At 42.3% G+C, this 17,420-nt stretch overlaps 1 protein-coding gene across 7 annotated transcripts in view; it reads left to right on the top strand.

The window, feature by feature from the left end:
- The first annotated feature begins 9,589 nt into the window (after window positions 1-9,589).
- Window positions 9,590-17,420, top strand: part of MAPK8 (mitogen-activated protein kinase 8) — a 122,251-nt gene continuing 114,420 nt past the window's right edge. For 5 of the 7 annotated variants that reach the window (XM_032266819.1, XM_032266817.1, XM_032266818.1 and 2 more), the window contains exons 1-2: window positions 9,610-9,771; window positions 11,051-11,244. The gene's annotated coding sequence lies outside the window, so the exon portion shown is untranslated. Of the gene's footprint in view, window positions 9,772-10,044; window positions 11,245-17,420 lie in introns of those variants that run through there. The other 2 variants (XM_032266816.1, XM_032266815.1) reach the window with 2 other exon arrangements.

The raw sequence follows: 17,420 nt of genomic DNA on the forward strand, positions 1-17,420 counted from the left end.
TGTGTGTGTGTGTGTGTGTGTGTGTGTGTGTGTGTGTGTGTGTGTGTAGGGTAGAGTTAGAGGACAGAGACCGGGGTCAGACACCAGTATTTCAGGGTGAAACCTGATATGTGTTTTCTCTCTTGCTCTGTATAAATAGTTCCATGTTTGAAAATGACCCTGATAGGCCTGATGCCAGGTATAAACAGCCCTGGACTGGGTGACCTGCTACCATAGAGGTGCTAGAGTGGGGTGTGGATGAAGTGCAGAAGGCAGCAAAGGGAGCATAGGGGTGCATGCAACATGGGGTCAAAAGGGGGCTTTGTCATTGCCCTGAGGACATGTTCTCCTTGGTTAAATTTCTCAGGAGCTGCATTCAATCCCCAGCCACCAGTCTCCCTCCCTGACCTGATCCTATCCCACCATAGATGAAATGACAGGAGTCTCATCTTCTTTCCTCAGGCTCCATGCCCTCTCAAATCTTCTTATTATCTTCTTTTTCTTATCGCTTCACAAATCAACTGAAGGCCCCTCAAGGGGGTCCTGATGTCAGTACCAAGCAGATGTGGTCATTCTTGTCATGGTCTCCTCACGACATTCCGGTTCTAAGTGATGAATCTTTACAGGACAATTCTCAGTATTTCCAAACAGAGTATCTCCACAGGAAGGCCTCAGATGTCCCGGGGAGTTTACATCAAGAAAATAAAGATTGGGAACAATGAGACCTGGGAAAGGCCTCAGTATCTTATCAAGTTCCCCCAAATTCCAGGAATCCCAGTCCAGAGTGTCCTGCTATACCATAATGGCCCAATTATGAGCTGCTGAACTCTGTACCCCTATCCTTAACCCTGGCCAAGGATAGTGGACTCTAAAGATCACTAAGAACTTTTCCTCACTTAATGGGTTTTCTGCACCAGTGCCAGAAGAGAGAGAGAGAGAGACAGTGCAGCCTCAGGTATTCCTTTATAACAACACAAACAGACTAAGATGAGCCCTAATAAAATTAAAAGTTAGACTTCCTGATTGATTTCTCCCCATCCTTGAGCACAGATAATTGATCCTATCTGGGGATATGTTCACTTGATCCTTGCTGAGGGAAAACCCAACTCATCAGCAGTAGTGACCTAAGATTGCACACTCTTCTCTCCTCTCCTTACCTTAACTGCTTTCTGCTCTCCCTGAAGACACAGCTGACTGTTCAGGTGCAGACTCCCATTCCCCCAGGCCCAAGCCCTGCTGCTCTGAGAGACCTACTATTCCTTTGCCTCACCTCCCTGCTATGTTTCCATGTTCCCTGACACTCACAAGGTATTTGCACACATTTCTCTACCACACCACACCACACCACACCATCCCATAGAATTATCCTTGGTGAATTCAGTGCCCAAGGCAGGGCCAGCTGCATAACTTGTGGAACCCAGTACAAAATCCAAATAGGGTAGGCCCTTGTTTGAAAAGGAAGAAAAAGTGTCATTAAAGGTACTAAAATATAAAGCTTTCTCTCTTAAAGAATCATATTACTTATCAAATGAAATGGAGTAATAATAATTCATGAATAACAATATAAACCTATAAATTGCTCCCCAAACATATTTCTAGGTCTCAGAATTTTATATAATACAATAAGCAATACTACTTTATTAAGGTGATATTTGGATTGATCATATTTTTCTGCATCACTTTTCTAAAAATATGTTTGTCAGGTCATTAAAATGTATAGCTTTAGCCACTTTTAAAACAATTAATTTTCAATTAATATAACTAAAAGCAATGTCAGTTGCTCTTGGCAAGTACACGAATAGAATTTTTGATAATTTTAGATTTTTGGGTCATTCTGCAAATGTGATTATTCCTGGAACGGTTAAGACTGTTTTTTTAGATTGTGACAACATTAGAATTAATTTCTGATAAGTTATTTCATTATATAAATTGTAGTACATCTAGAACTGATGCTTCTTAAAAAACAATGTTTCTAAAAATATTTAGCTTGTCATATAATTTAATTTCACATAAGTTGTATAATTTCAAATGTAAATTTAAACAATGGTATTTTAATATTTCCTCTGACATTTCCTGTAATTTGTGGAAGTTGTAAAGGAAACAAAATGTATTTATGGTTTGTGTATTATTTAAAATACCTATTTATGCATTAATGCTGTATAACTGTATCTTCAATCATAAGAGAAAGTTAATTTTAAAATTTCTTCCTTATTAATAATTGGTTTATCTGAAGCATCATATGAAAATTGTATTCTTTTTCATTGAATATGACAATAGTTAATCTTAACTTTTATTTCTAAGCCTGTGGATATTCATTTTGCAATGTTGTAGCAGTTTTCAAAAGTCTAAACTCTTTGAAGAACTCTAATAATTCCTTGATATGATTTATTGCAATGTCTTTGTTGCATTTTTATTTTGTAAGAAAAAGAAGGTTTTGCAATAAGAGTACAGTTTTGTAGCTAACAAAGTTTACTGCCTCAGCATGGAAAGTTTCTGTCCCAGAGTTTAGGCCAAAGTGCAGATGCCCTGAGATGGGTTCTGGGTACTGATGGGGAGACACCTCCCACTGAGGTTTCAGTCGAGCCCCTCCTCTCTCTGCCATATGGCCAGTTATCTCCTCCTGCTGCTGCTGCCATATCCAACACCAATCTGGGCCCATGCTCTGGTTCCAATTGTCCCTTCAAAGTCTCACAGTGGTTCAGCCTACCCCAGTCACACCTGCGTGCTGGACAGTGGGCCTTAGCCCAAGCTGCATGCCTTACTGCCTGGTGTATCTCTTCTGCTCATGCATGTGCTCTGGCGTACCCTCGGGCTGTGCTCACAAAACACAAGTCCAAAGATGAAATTATAAGAAATGCAAGATGGCAACAGCAGAGCATTAAACCAGCCATGGATTCCTTCTGAGCAGCGCCCCATGCGACTGCACAGGTCAAATGCTTGTGTAGCTGGCCCTGTCCAAAGATTTGCTTCGTAGCAAAGGGACCATATAATTTGGTCATTCAAACCTGGATGCTTTTGAAAGTGCCAGACACACAATTACAATCACTCTGGGGCAAAAGATGTAAACTGGACCCATCCTGGACAACCTGGGACATCTACTCCGACTAGGAGTCAAACACAACAGGCTCATCATATTCCCTGATTGTGAGTGGTCTTCACTTCTGCGACAGACCAGCTGAACACATGTGTGAACATGCCTAAGGGTGCTTCATGCAGAAAACCTAAAATATAGCATCTCATCCAGTTCCTCTCTGTCCATCTCCTTACATGCTCACATCTGAATTTACCACCATTCTCAGTCCTAAAGAACTGAAAACCTTGCTCCCTCGGTAAATTTTACCCCAATATATTTGTCCTCTCCTGGCCTCACTGCCCTTCCTGCCCAGTTTGGGCCCCAGAGTCCTTGCCCTGATCATCTCTGGTGCACATTCAACTGCTTTGATGTCCATTTTTCCATTTGACATGCCCAGGAAGAAAAACGCAGCTCCCAGATACACCCCTCCACGTGCTTTCTCGATTTGTCTCTGTTGACAAGGACTCTAGAGAAAAGTCCACAATTGTGTCACTGAGAACCTACGGCTTTCCATCTCAGCGGAGCACCACCTGAGAACCCTTGAGCCCACCATTTACCTTGGCATGCGTAAACATCTTGCCGTAGAACTATAAGCAGCAGGACTGATGGGATGGAGAGATTTCTGGTGCCTTGACTAGTCTCCTCAGGGGAATTTTGTTTCTGTGTAGTTTTTTCACATCACTTTTGGTTGAAGTCTGTGCCTCAGAGGCCAGCTCTTGATGCTTGGTTTTCTTTGGTTTGTCTTTTACAGCCCTTCCCACTCTCCATTTGGGGTTGCAGACCTCAGAAATAGTGGAGGAAATTCTGCCCCCTAGGTTCTGATGTCCCACTCTGCTGTGAGGCTAGATGGGGCCAAATATTTGAATCCAATGTAGTTTGTGTGGTTCCTCTTTCTCTGAGTGTGTGGGTAGGTGCTCTCACAAAGAATTTCAAATGGGAGGGTCCCCATTCCTACAGTGGCACACCTTGTAGTGGATTTTACTTGATGGCTTGAGGATAGAATCTCCTACCATGGTCCTGCCTTTGAGAAGAGGGTATTTGTGATATCTCTGTTGTTCCTGCTGATGCCAAAGAGAAGTCCTGCTCCCTACTCTGCACAGATTGGCAGTACCAACCACACTTTGGCTTTTCAAGGAAATAGAATACTTCAGGGGGGCAAGGGAAGTGGTGAGCTGGGGTCTGGGTTTGAGACCTTACCCAGTCTTTATGACTTAGCACCCCCAGAAATATATTTCTGCCCTATCTTCCTGGGATTGCTTATTCCTCAAGCATCGCTGGAGCATATGGGGAAGAATGCCTATTTATTCGTTCATTCATTCAAGACAGGTCACTGAGGCTGGAGTGCATTGGGATGATCATGGCTTCCTGCAATTTCGACCTCCTGGGCTCAAGTGATCCTCTCATCTCAGCCTTACCAGTAGCTGGGACTACAGGTGTACACCACCAGGCCTGAATAATGTTTTACTTTTTTGTAGAATTGGAGTCTCACTTTGTTGCTTTGTTGCCCAGACTGGTCTCAAACGCCTGGGCTCAAGTGATTTTCCCACCTTGGCCTCCCAAAGTGCTGGGATTACAGGTGTAAGCCACCATGTCTGCTTTCACTTATTTTCCTGTGTAGCCATCCCTTCTTTAAGAGATCCTCACCTTGAAGGGTTATGATACTTCCTTCTACCTTTTCCCAAGCTTCAAAACCCTACTGTCCTCTGCCAGCTTCCCAGACCCACAACAAGCCTCCAGGTGGCCAGGCTAACCAGCTATGCCAACCCTCAGCTGAGAGTGAATCCTGCAGGTTTTTGGCAAGAGAAGCAATGCAATCTACCTTCTGAAGTGAAGCTGTCATTGACTGGGAAGCTGCTTCAGGAACAGGATTCAGAAGCCATTGAAAATTCCTTCAAATTGTCTTTTAACCCCCACTTTCCAGAAGCAAGAGCATCTTCTCAGGAGCATCAGAGGGCCTCTGAGTCAGGAACATGAGAATGTCCCAGCAGAGGTCGCTGGCAAGGCAGCAGCAGGAAAACACATCATGCTTGCCTTCTGACGGGCTCAAACCCTGCCACCTGCAGTGACTCTTAACTCTCCAGTGATGCCAGAATCTCTTTCTCATTACCCAGTGATGCCACAGAGCGTCTTTTCAAATCTAGCCAAGAATGAGTAGGACTATTGGCAAAGGTTGGGAATTCACAGGGGTCTCTCTGCCAAAGGGTCACTGGTGGAATGCCTGCCAGTCTAGCATGAGCTTTAGTTTTACATCTGAAGGGTGAAGGTGAAGGCCAGGTGGTAAAGGTGGAGATAGAGGTGGAGGGGGGCTGGTAATGAAGTGTTGTCTTCTCTCTACCACGGAATTTTGGCATAGGTTCTACAGTGCAGGAGCTATGAATGGCAAAATTTCACTGGGCTCAAAATAATTTTGAGCTAATAATTGAAGATGGGATAGGGCATTCATACTAAAAGATCAGGTAGAAAGCCCTTTTCCAAAAATTTATTTATTTAAAGCAACAAATATTGTATTTACAAGTTGTATGAGTTCAATCATATATTCTTTCTCTCCTATTCAATTTCTGTTATTTTTGTTCTCCAGAGGATGAACACTGAATAGCTTCAGTTTCTGGGTACTATTGACTGAATTGTGTCTCTATCTCCCCTAATTTCATATGTTGAAATCCCAGCCCCCAGTGTAATGGCATTAGGAGGTGGGGCCTTGGGGAGGTGATTAGGGTTAGACGAGGTCATGAGGGTGGTGCCCACACGGTAGAATTAGCATCCTCATAAGAAGAGACACCAGAGAGCTTGCGCTCTCTCTCTTTCTCTCCCTCTCTCTCTGCCATGTGAGGACATAGCAAGAAGGTGACTGTCTGCAAACTGGGAAAGGAGACTTCACCAGAACCTGCCAAGGGAAAAGTAGGCTTGACTGGAGACATGAGTGAGAGACAAGACTAGGAGGCTTGGTAGCACAGCTAACAGAGAAGGATGGTGGTGGAGGTGGGATCAGGGGAGAGGGAGTGTCCTTGGAGATGCCCTTCTGCAGGCCTTAGTAGGTAAAAACCTTCCCACCAACCCAACTTCCCACCCCTGGAGTGAGATCAGGGAATTAGGAAGTAAATGGCAGTCTCAACTTTCAGTTTCTGCATCCTGAACAGCTTGGTGATATTCACCTGACACCTTAGCCAGAGGAACATCTTCAGTGCAATCCAGTGTGTGTATGGTCTGGGATGACAAGGGAAGAGGTACTCTGGCAGAGTGCAACCTCTTCTTGAGCATCCCTCAGGACTCCAGCAGACACTGAGTTTGAAAGGCCTACAGTTCCTCTTCTCTCCTTTCCCCATCCCAGCCTCAGAGGGATCCAAAGACCAGCTGTCTCCAAGACAGTTCCCCTGAAACAAGAGACAAGAAACACGAATTCACTGTGTTTTCCTCTTTTTCTGAGTCAGACCCTCAATAGGTTAACAAGGAACTCCAATAGGTTGACAAGAAAGAATTGTATGAGAAGAAGGAGGCCCAACACTGCATCTGGGTTACAAAAAAGCAGAATTGAATTTGCAGAATATCAGAGATAATTACATTCCATCAGAAATAGCAAAATGCTTTCTGAAATCATACACACACACAAACACACAAATGCACACATGTAAATATGTGGAATGTTCTTTCTAGATGTAGATAATCAGAAGCTGACTGTGGTAGATTGACGCTAAGTCAGACGCTTGCCCTGTGGAATGAGATGGAGGTTGTTATTAACAATAGCATTACAGAACTGGGTATGAAACTCTGGAGCTCTGCTCCCAGCAACTCCCCTCACTTCACAACAGCTCTAAGGGTTGTATTGGTTTTTTTGTTACTTCTAGGTCTTCAATTTGTCTGAAGAGTAGGAGGTACCGGCCGATACCTCTGGCTGTGTACCCAATAACACCCCGTTCTCTCAGGAAACATGTATTTCTTCCTTCTCTTCTGTGTATATTCAACCTCTCCCTCTCAGCAGTCTTCCCATCAGAGGTAAAATAAGCTTGTATCCTACTTCACTGCCTGACTCATCCATATTCACCACCTTTATTTTCTCACCTCCCATTCATTTCCCGGCCCACTCTCATTTCTGGTTCTGTTACTCCAGGATTCCAAGCCTCCTCTTATGTTTAATATTATTGATCAGTACTTTCTTCTTGAACACCTCTCTCCCGGTTATCCTTCTATCTTCCTGGCAGCTCATCACAGACTCATCTCCCCCTTTGCGGCCCTTTAACACTGAAGTTCCCCAAGACTGGTCGCAGGCCCTCTGTTCTTCTCACTCACTACCCTCTCTCCCTCAGGCCTAGGCTGACCCATCCATCCCAAGGCTTCAAGACATCACTCACTGTCAATGATTCGTCTCTTATCTAGCTGAGCCTCAGCTCTGTATATGTAATCACCAATTTAACATCAGTTTGGGGCATCTCAAAAGCCTTCAAACAGCCAAACAACCTGCTCTCATGATATTTTCATGCCAATCTGGTCCTTTTCCAAGATTCCCATCTTGATGAACCAGTATTAACATCCATCCTTGGCCACAAGCAAGAAACCTTTGAGTTTTCCTTGATGACTCCCTTGCTTTCATTGCCCCACCTAACCTATTATGGGAAGAATGTGCAAGTTCTGCCCCTCGAACATCCTAGATAATTCTCAGCTCTTTCCATGTCCATCAACTATTTCCATGACCCTTATCCTAGATCAAGCCTCTAATTCTTAGGATTTAGACTACTCTTACATCTACCTGGTCTCTTTCCAATAAGAAATATTTTCAAGAAGCTATTCTAACCATGCCATACCCTTTGCTGAATATGTCAGGCGCTTCCCATTGCACTTAGGATAAAAAGATTTTCAACATGGCCAATATGGCTGTCCTACATTTGGTCCCTTTACCAATCTTCCTGACTTCATCTTAAAGCTCCTTCTTCCTTGCTCTTCCAGCAGAGCTAGCCTTTCCTGAATTTCTCCAGTTTATCCTGCTCATCACAGGACCTTTGCATACAAAGTTACCTCTAAAATATTCTCTGCCTAGTCAAACCTATTCCAAGCTCAAGCGACAGTTTCTCAGGGAAATCTTTTCTGGCCTTATTAACTAGTCTATTAACTGGTTTCATAATATTATGTATCCTTAACAATTTGTATTATAACACAGTGATAATTTTGCATTTGTTTACTGCTATTACTTTGATAGCACAGTGATTAAATCTGTAAACTCTATTGTATTGCCTGGCACTGAATGGGCATGCAATAAATAATTATTGCAGGAATAAAGGAAGGAAGGAAATTAAGAAGGTTGAAAAGGAGGGAGAGAGAAACTGGGAGGAGAATTAATGAATAATCACCTGTATGTTCCTTTTCAGAATCACCAGAAACAGGCCAGCCCAACATATATATATATATTATTTATAAAAATTATATTTATTATAAAAATAAATCATTATAAATATATTTATAATATATAAATATATACATATTTAGATATGTAAATATTTATATATTTATTATATATTATTATATATGTAAATATTTAGATATGTAAAATTTATATATGTAAATATTAATATATTTATTATTAAAGTAACTTACTTGTTTCCGATTGTGAACATAACTATTCCTCTCGGAAAACATGAGAAAATACCCAAAGTGTGAAAGAGAACCAAGTCACCCTTTATTCCATAGTCCAATGATGAACCACTTTTAACATAATTTGGTGTATTTCTTTCCAGGTTTTTTCTATGTGTATATATAGTATCTAAGTGGGATCATTCTATATATAAGGCCTGTTTTTTGCTTCTTTCTCTTAATGATACATTGTGAACATTTTTCTATGTTGTTAAGAATTCCTTGAACACATGGCGTTTAAATTGCTAAAATGTATTCTACCGAATGGATGTAGGTAATTTCCAGCCGTTGTTGGATATGTAAAGGGCTAGTCAATTTATCGCTTCTGTAGCATTTACACGCTTTGTGGGGCCTCAGAGGTAAGCCAGGTAATGCAAGGAATCTGGGAAGAGGTGAATTTGCAAGGAATCTCGGAGGACGTGGATTTTGGGAAAACAGGAGGCAGCTTTTCTCGGGCAGGTGAAGAGAACACTTATCCCTCTGTGGGTTGCTGGGACCCGGACAGGTGTCCTCACAATGGAACTACTGTCGGTCAAGGTAAACAGCTCTTCATCGCTCAGGTGTGTACGGAGTGGAAGAGTGCCTGTTCGCCGGGCACATTTGGCCTAAGCGCACCTGCCCTTCAACCTTGTGCCAGCGAGGCCCGAAGGCTTAAGCTAGGACCTGGCTACCGCTGCCAGCCAGATGCAGTCCCCTGGGGCCACGCGCCGCCACGTGCCGCCACAGGGCCCCGCCCCTGCCGCTCCTGGCCACGCCCCTCACCACCGCCCTCGGAGGCTCTCCCCGCGGCTCCGACTCCGGGCGACCTCCGCAAGTCCTCTCGGCCCACTGGAGTAGCCCCGCCCCCGCAATCCGGGCCCCGGGGCTGCCCCGCCCCGCAGGCCGCTCGGGAAGCGCGGGGGCTGGGCCCTGCGCGATGACGTAGGCGGGCGTGCGCGGTGACGGCCCGCGTCCCTGTTACTCAGCGGAGCGGCTGAGGCCGGACGACGCGGCTTGGAACGCGGAGCGGTGAGCAGCGCTGGGTAGCGGCCGCGGCGACCGCCCGGACGGTCCCTGTCTCCGCTGGCGGGCTTCCCTGTCGCCGTTCGCTGCGCTGCCGGGTGAGTGCGGCGGGCGCCGCAGGGCCGGGGGCGGCCGGCGGCCCCGCCGTGTTTATGTTATTGTGCCGTAGCCGCCGCAGCCTTCTCAGCCGTGACCCCCTCCCGAGAGGGAGGGGGCGAGAGCGCGCGGCGGGCGGGGGCGGTGCGGGAACAATAGCGGCGCGGAGGCGGGGGCCGGACGAGGGGGCGTACGGCTGCGGGACCTGGGCGCGCTCCGCCGGCCGCCTGTCCGCCCGCCAGCCGCTGTGAGCCCCGCCCGCCTGTCCTCTCGCGTCCTCCTCGCGCGGGTCCTGCCTCCGAGTCGGGAGGAGAAAATGGAGCGGGGGGTGGGTGGCAAGTTCTGAAACACTTCGGCGAGGGTCGGATGGAGGCGTCTCCGCGGCCCGCCGCTCCCTGGCTGCCTCCCGGGCGGCGAGGAGCCGGGGAGAGCGCTCCTGCCGGCGGGTCCCCAAGCCTGCCCCGCGCCCATGGGGTCCGTATTTTGTTTCTCGGTGGTTTCTTTGTGCTAACGTTCTGGGCGAACGCAGGCAGCAGCGCTGAGAAGGGCCGGGGTGGCCTCCAGCTCTGGGCTGCGAGGCAGAGCCCAGGCCGGTGGTTCCGGCGGGAGGTGTCCACCCAGCTCGGCCCGAGCTTTAGTGGTCAGCGCGCATTTCTCTTGGGGGTCACTTGGTGGTGACCTTTTGACTTTTTCACCCCACCCTCCCATCTCTTTGTCTCACATTTGTGTTCCCAATTCAGAGATGGTAGAACCAAGGCCATTTTATAAAGTACCCTGATGAACACTTTTCATTTTTATTCCTGAAAGTTCCCCGCCTGGTCTTTACTGCGAATTTAATAACATGTTGACTACATGTCATTGTCCAGTGATTACTATTTTTACCTCTGAAATTCAGTGATTTTTCCAGTAGAATTCTGGTCCGTCAGTCCATTGTGTTTTGAGATAAGCATCCAGCAAGTACCTCCTTGGCAATTAGAACACCTGTTTTTTTCATTCGTTCATTCATTCATTCAGCAGCTGTTTAGTAGCGTACCCAGATGAAGAGATTTGGTTTGAAGGCAAAGAGAAGTATCCTTTCATGGAAGAGGATGCTTTGAAGTATAATAGATGGACCTTTAAATGAGACAATTATGTAAGTCATGTCTGTAAAGGAAGGTATAGTTATATTCTGGGTCATTTTTTAAGCAGTATATCTGGAAGTACAAGTGTAATATTAGGAAGTAGAATTAGATTTGGTCTAAACATACAACAGCTTTTATTTCTAAACTTTATTTTTTCCAGTCTTGCAGCCTTACAGTCATTTGTAATGGTTACCTCAGATTCCCCTGCTGTGGTTAACGTTAAACCTAGGAGGTCAGATGCTCTAAGTGAACATGTTTAGTGCTGTGCCTGACAAAAGCAAGCAGTCAAAATGGGACTTCCTTGAGGGCAGGCCTGTCTTGCATCTGTTTCTCCACCACCTAGCCTGGAATATAGTAAGTGTTCAATAAAAGTCGGATTGATGAAAAGCTCTTTATAATTTATAATATTTTAAATCAAACCTAAAAAAATGGTCTCCATAAAGTTTTGGAAGCTTCATGCTACTGTCACTTCAGATGGCTGAATGATCAGTTCATGTATATTATCTGTTACAATGACATGGGCTTTTGAATCACTTGTAGGTCATTAATTTTCCTAAAATAAAATCTTGTCTAAATGTTTTTTTAATATGATTAATAAACTAAAGCAGGTTGTGGGGTGTGTGTTTGTGTGTATGTACTAGTTTATGTATGTCTGTGTGTGTATGTATGTAATCTACACACAGGCACACATAAACTCATTTCAGTAGGGGTCTAAAATGATTGCAATTATCATTTTGTGAATATTATGTGAAAGGTTTTTGGTGACACTTTTGTGGAAAAGTGAGGGCAAAAGAAACCACATAAATGTTTTATTAGAAATATTTAATTTCTAATATTTTAGATATGTTTACTTGAAATGTTTGATTTTAAGTTCTAACTTGTATTAACACAATTGGCACAAAATATGAGCCTAAAACTCAAAATAATTGATTTATCCAGGTTAAAGGTATTTTTCGCTCACGACTTAATACAGTTTAGCATTTGTTTTGGATTTGAAAGAGTACAAAATGAGTGAATTAATTAATGAGCTTATTATTTGATGTAAAATAGAAATGAAGAAATAAGAAAATGATACTTTTTAAAGATAAGGGATGAAAACCCTTGAGATACCAAACTTTCATTGGTTTACCTAAAGGATGTCATATTCTAGTGGGGGTTACTGACAGTCCTTTGGCAGTAGCTCACAGTAAGGCTATGTAAAGAACCAGAGTTATGTTATTTTGTTTTCCAAATTATTGGTTTTTAAAAATAGCCCTATTGCAATTTAATTGACATATCATAAAATTCACCCTTTATATATATTTCATTGGTCTTTAGTATATTCACAAAGTTGTGCGTTGATCACCACCACTCATTCCAGAACATCACCCAAAGAAGAGGCACTATATCCATTAGCAGTCACTCAGAATTCCACTTCAAATTATGCTTTAAAGTAAGAAATATAGCATCGATTCTGTTAGTAAATATATTCCTTTAGTAAGTATGAAAAGGGCTCCTTTTAAGTGTCCTGGAAACTATATCCTTTGTATTCCTTTAGATCCTGGGGGAAATGCCATTTGGAAAGGAAATTAGTGCAAGAATAAATTGTACACAAATTAATGTGGTTAGAATCTTAACTGTTTGCTCCATGCCTAATATTATGGAAGTGACCTTGTGAGGATGAGGTGTTCAGTGAAACACCTTGAAGTAATTTGTTGTTAAATGACTAGTTCCCAACTATCCTAGTGCTAAGAAGTTGTTGAGTAGGAGCCTGCTACTTGTTGGTCCACTTTGCCAGTGGGTTGAATTTTGACGTATTTGAGTCATCTACATGGTTGAGATGCTTTGTTGCATGTTTAGAAATACAAAACATAATATCTTGACATTAAGATTCCAGCTCTCTAGAGGTCTCTGGTCAAGTCAATGGTATGGGTAGTAGCCTTTCTGATTCATGTAATCCAAGGAAGTCATTATAACCACGTAGCTTTATATATGAATCATTTGCCTATGCCAGTGAACTGTGATGCTGATTGTCTTAATCATGAGCTCTTTATCCGAACGTTTAGAAGCTTTGCATTCTTACTCTAATGCAGGTTAAGTTGAACTTTGATTTCAGAAATGAGTTGACTAAAAGGTAACAGGAGTATTGCAATTAAGAGTTGCCCTGTCATTCAGGTCAATAGGTGGAACTAAAGCAATCCAGGAATCAGACCTAGGTTCATTTCTCAGTTCTGCCTTCTGGACTTTGTTATCAACAAGTTATGGAGCTTTAGGCAAGTGCTTTAGTTTTTTTGGTTTTAAAACTGTAAACTGAGGCTGTCAGAACTTTTTTTTTTAATAGAAGCGTTGTTCATCAGATAGGTGGTTCTTCAGAAAACATACTAGGACAAGAAGGACGATAATCAGAAGCCCAAATTAAGAACAGTAATCAAAATTAGAATTTTGTAATTTTGTAATTTTCAGAAGCAGAAAAAAATTATTTAGTTAATTTTTTTTCTCTAATATTCAGAGTTAGAAAACAAATGGAAGGCATCACCATACGCTAGAGATTCTTGGAAAGGTAGATTTTTATTTATTCCGCAGCATCGTGCCTTCTCATGAGACCCTATGCTCACAGAGACTTTGTAGAAGAAATAAAATGAAGAGATCATGATCCTCAGGAAAATTATAATCAAGGATGAGACTTAAGGCATCTCTAAACAGTGAATGTATGCTTTTTTAAAAGGTATATGTGTTTGGAAGGCTGAGACAGATCACCAGGTCAGTAGTTCAAGACCAGCCTGGCCAAGATGATGAAACCCCGTATCTACTAAAAATGCAAAAATTAGCTGGGTGTGGTGGCAGACACCTGTAATCCCAGCTACTTGGGAGGCTGAGGCAGAGAATTACTTGAATCCACAAGAGGCGGAGGTTGCAGTGAGCTGAGATTGCGCCATGGCACTCCAGCCTGGGGACAGAGTGAGATTCCCGTCTCAAAAAAAAAATAGTTATATGAAAGGGCTCCCGCCAAGCAAAAGCCCACCTCACATCTCTGTGCAGGCCAAATTTCACTGAAATCCAGTTTTGAGAGAGAGTATGTGTGTGTGTGTGTGTATGTAGAGAGGAGACACCTTTTTGAAAAACTTAGTTGTGTGTGTGTGTGTATATAGAGAGAGGAGACACCTTTTTGAAAAACTTAGTAGCTTCCATCCTTTTTCAAGGAGGTGGGTTATATCAGACATAGATACCTGTGTTTGCTGTTACCCTTTATTATATTTCCGATTTAGTCAAAATCTGCCATTCTTTAGAAAGTTAAGGAACCCAAACCTTATAGTGATTGCTAGCGTGGGTTTTAAGGTCAGCCCTGGATTCTAATCCATGCTGCAATCTAACTAATTGAGTTAAAGTCTAGTTCAGGTTATATAACATATTTGGACCTGTGCTATTGTTTGTCAAATGAGAATAATAGTAGCACATAACCTTATAGGGCTGTGAGGTTTAAATAAGGTACTGCATATAAAGTGCCTAGCACTGGTATGGTGCGTGGAATGGTAGATACAAGTATTCAGGTAGATTTTGCTATTGTTATTACTTATTTTTAACTTTGAGCACATGTAAAATGCCAAGTAAACTTCAAATCAGTTTAATGCACAGTGTCCATTCTAATTCTCCAAAATATGCCATTTGTTTCACTCTGCATCTCTGGGGGGTTTATTTAAAATTTGATCATCTCATGTAATCTGAATTGACTGAGATGATTTATTTGGACCAGATTTATCTGTCTTAAAATTTGGAAATGTTCCAAAAGCAAATATTGAAGGGAACATATTTGCCATTTTCATGATGTTTTGCCTTTTCCCACAGCAGAAAATTGCCTAAGCTTTCCTAGGTTTATTATAGACATCTAAAGGAATGAGAATTTAGGAGCTGGGAATAGCTTTATCATGTGACACATCTGAAGAAAATGTAATGCTGTCACATATTTTAAATGCAGTGTTGTTGGGGTCTTTGATTTTGCGAAGATTGCAAATTTGTCAAAGACCTGGTCACTACAACAATTCATTGAGGCCTGGAGGCCTCTTAAAAAATGAGGGAGATTATTTATTGGTACCACCTAGAAATATTTTCTTTTCAGTATTTTCTGTGTTTTTCTAAGTTTTCTGTGTAGCGTTTCTGGGATTATAATGGTAGATTAAATTTCTTGCTCCTTCTTGAGAGCAGCAAGTATGAGATGACACTGGTTTTACTTAGGCAGTATTTACTGAGCATTGCACTATACCAATGCAGGTATTCAGTGATGTGGGAGCCAAAGGAAATAGAAGTGAGTCTCTATTCTCAGTGCTGAGTATAACTTGACAGAAGATAAGGATTAACATAAGCACAATTATGTCCTAACACAAGGTAGCAAATATTGTTAGTCATTTTATTGGGAATTTCTTTTGTCATTGGAGCATTTGGGGTCTTCCAAACCTTGTATCATCTCTTGCCCTGCATTTATACTCACTCGATAAACCTCAGAAAGCAAGGCATCTTCTTTTCTGATTCCTGGTTTAAGTTGAGAGTGTGGTTCAGATTAGTCAAAATCCAAATCATAAGAAAAGGCAAACCTTATAAATTCATTTTGGAATACAGCAGGTTATCAAATTAATTATATGAAAAACACGAAAACCAGCAGTAGAAAAGATGCTACTCAGGTACTGACCGGAGTTCTCAATCTCCTCTGTATTGAAGCTCTTTTGATGTAAGGCTAGATCTATACTAGAAATACTTTTTAAAGTCTTTCTCCCGTATTGAGAAGTATAGGCTTCACTGCTTTTTGGTGCTGAGAAACTGAAGCCCGCCACCCACCGTATTTCTGGGAACACTAGAAAGGAAAAACAGCCACACATAAGCACTTGCTTTGCTTGGCAAGAAACATCAAAAACATTGATAAGATGCTATTTCCTAAAAGCCATTAATTGGGTAGAAAGTCACCATTTTCTGACTTGTTCCAGAAAGGATGGCTCTCTGCCTTTTAGCTGCCATTGGGTCAGCCAGATGTAAGATAAGGAAAAGCTGCTGCTGTATGGATGTCCCTGTGACTTGAGAAAGGGTCACGTCACTTTTCAGTTAACAAAAACCAAAGCATCTAGTTTTATCTGTTACTACTGATAATTTAAAAGTCTTAATGTTTTACTTTGTTTACATTTCATTTATATTTTACTAAGTAGGAATGAATTCACTTTGATTCAAAATTCGAAAGATTTAAAAAGATAAAAAATCCCCTTTTCTACTCTGTGTAGCCACCTAGTTCCTCTACCTAGAAACTGTTAAATTTCCTGTGAATCCTTCCAAAGATAGTTTATATATGTGTAAGTATATAATCCTTTGTTCAAAATCCTTGGTCCAGATGTATTTTAGAATTAAGGTTTCTGTTTCTGGAATTGTATTAAGTGTATCTACCATAATATGATAGTGCATCTACCATATTATCCAAAATCCCTAGTAAGAGGTGGTAGCCTCATAATTAAACATATTAATATTTTTGTACAGAAATAGGCCAGGCGTGGTGGCTCACACCTGTAATCCCAGCACTTTGGGGAACTGAGGCAGGTGGTTCAGTTGAGGTCAGGATTTCCAGACCACCATGGCCAACATAGTGAAACCCCATGTCTACTAAAAATACAAAAATCAGCCGGACATGGTAACAGGCGCCTATAACCTCAGCTACTCAGGAGGCCGAGGCAGGAGAATCTCTTGAACATGGGAGGCAGGGGTTGCAGTGAGCTGAGATCATGCCACTACACTCCATCCTGGGTGACAGAGGTGAGAGTATGTCTCAAAACATACAGACAAAAACAAATAATCAAAGACATTAATATTTTTGTAAAAGCACAAATAGTACAAGTGGGGTAACTAAAGATTATAAAGTCTTACGCTACATCTTGTCAGGTTTTGCCATAAACTATGTTTGTACGAAACTTATTTTAAAAACGTGTTTTTCATAGCTTTATGGATTTTTTGCCAATGAAGGTGTCATACATATATACAGTACTATATAGCCTCTGTTCTGCTCCCTCCCTTTTTATTTAATCTAAGTTGTTGCATGCAATATATAGCACCCGTTTGCTTTTTTGTTTGTTTTTTGAGATGGAGTCTCACTCTTGTTGCTCAGACTGGACTGCAGTGGCACGACCTCGGTTCACTGCAACCTCTGCCTCCCAGGTTCAAGTGATTCTCCTGCCTCAGCCTCCTGAGTAGCTGGGATTACAGGTACGCGCCACCATGCCTGGCTAATTTTTGTATTTTTAGTAGAAACAGGGTTTCACCATGTTGGCCAGGCTGGTCTCCAACTCCTGATCTCAGGTGATCCGCCTGCCTCGGCCTCCCAAAGTGCTGGGATTACAGCACCACGCCTACCCTGCTTTTTTGTTTTAACTTAATATAGCTGGGAGGTTATTTTATAACAGTCATATCAGTATGTAAAAGCATGCTTTTTTAACATCTTTGTGGTATTCCATTTGTCTTAGTCTGTTTGGGTGGCTGTATCAAAATACCATTGACTGAGTGGCTTAAGCAACAGAAATGTATTT

This window comes from Sapajus apella, unplaced genomic scaffold (assembly GCF_009761245.1).
Source record: "Sapajus apella isolate SASKATOON/1434 unplaced genomic scaffold, GSC_monkey_1.0 scaffold161, whole genome shotgun sequence".
Lineage (NCBI taxonomy): Eukaryota > Metazoa > Chordata > Mammalia > Primates > Cebidae > Sapajus > Sapajus apella.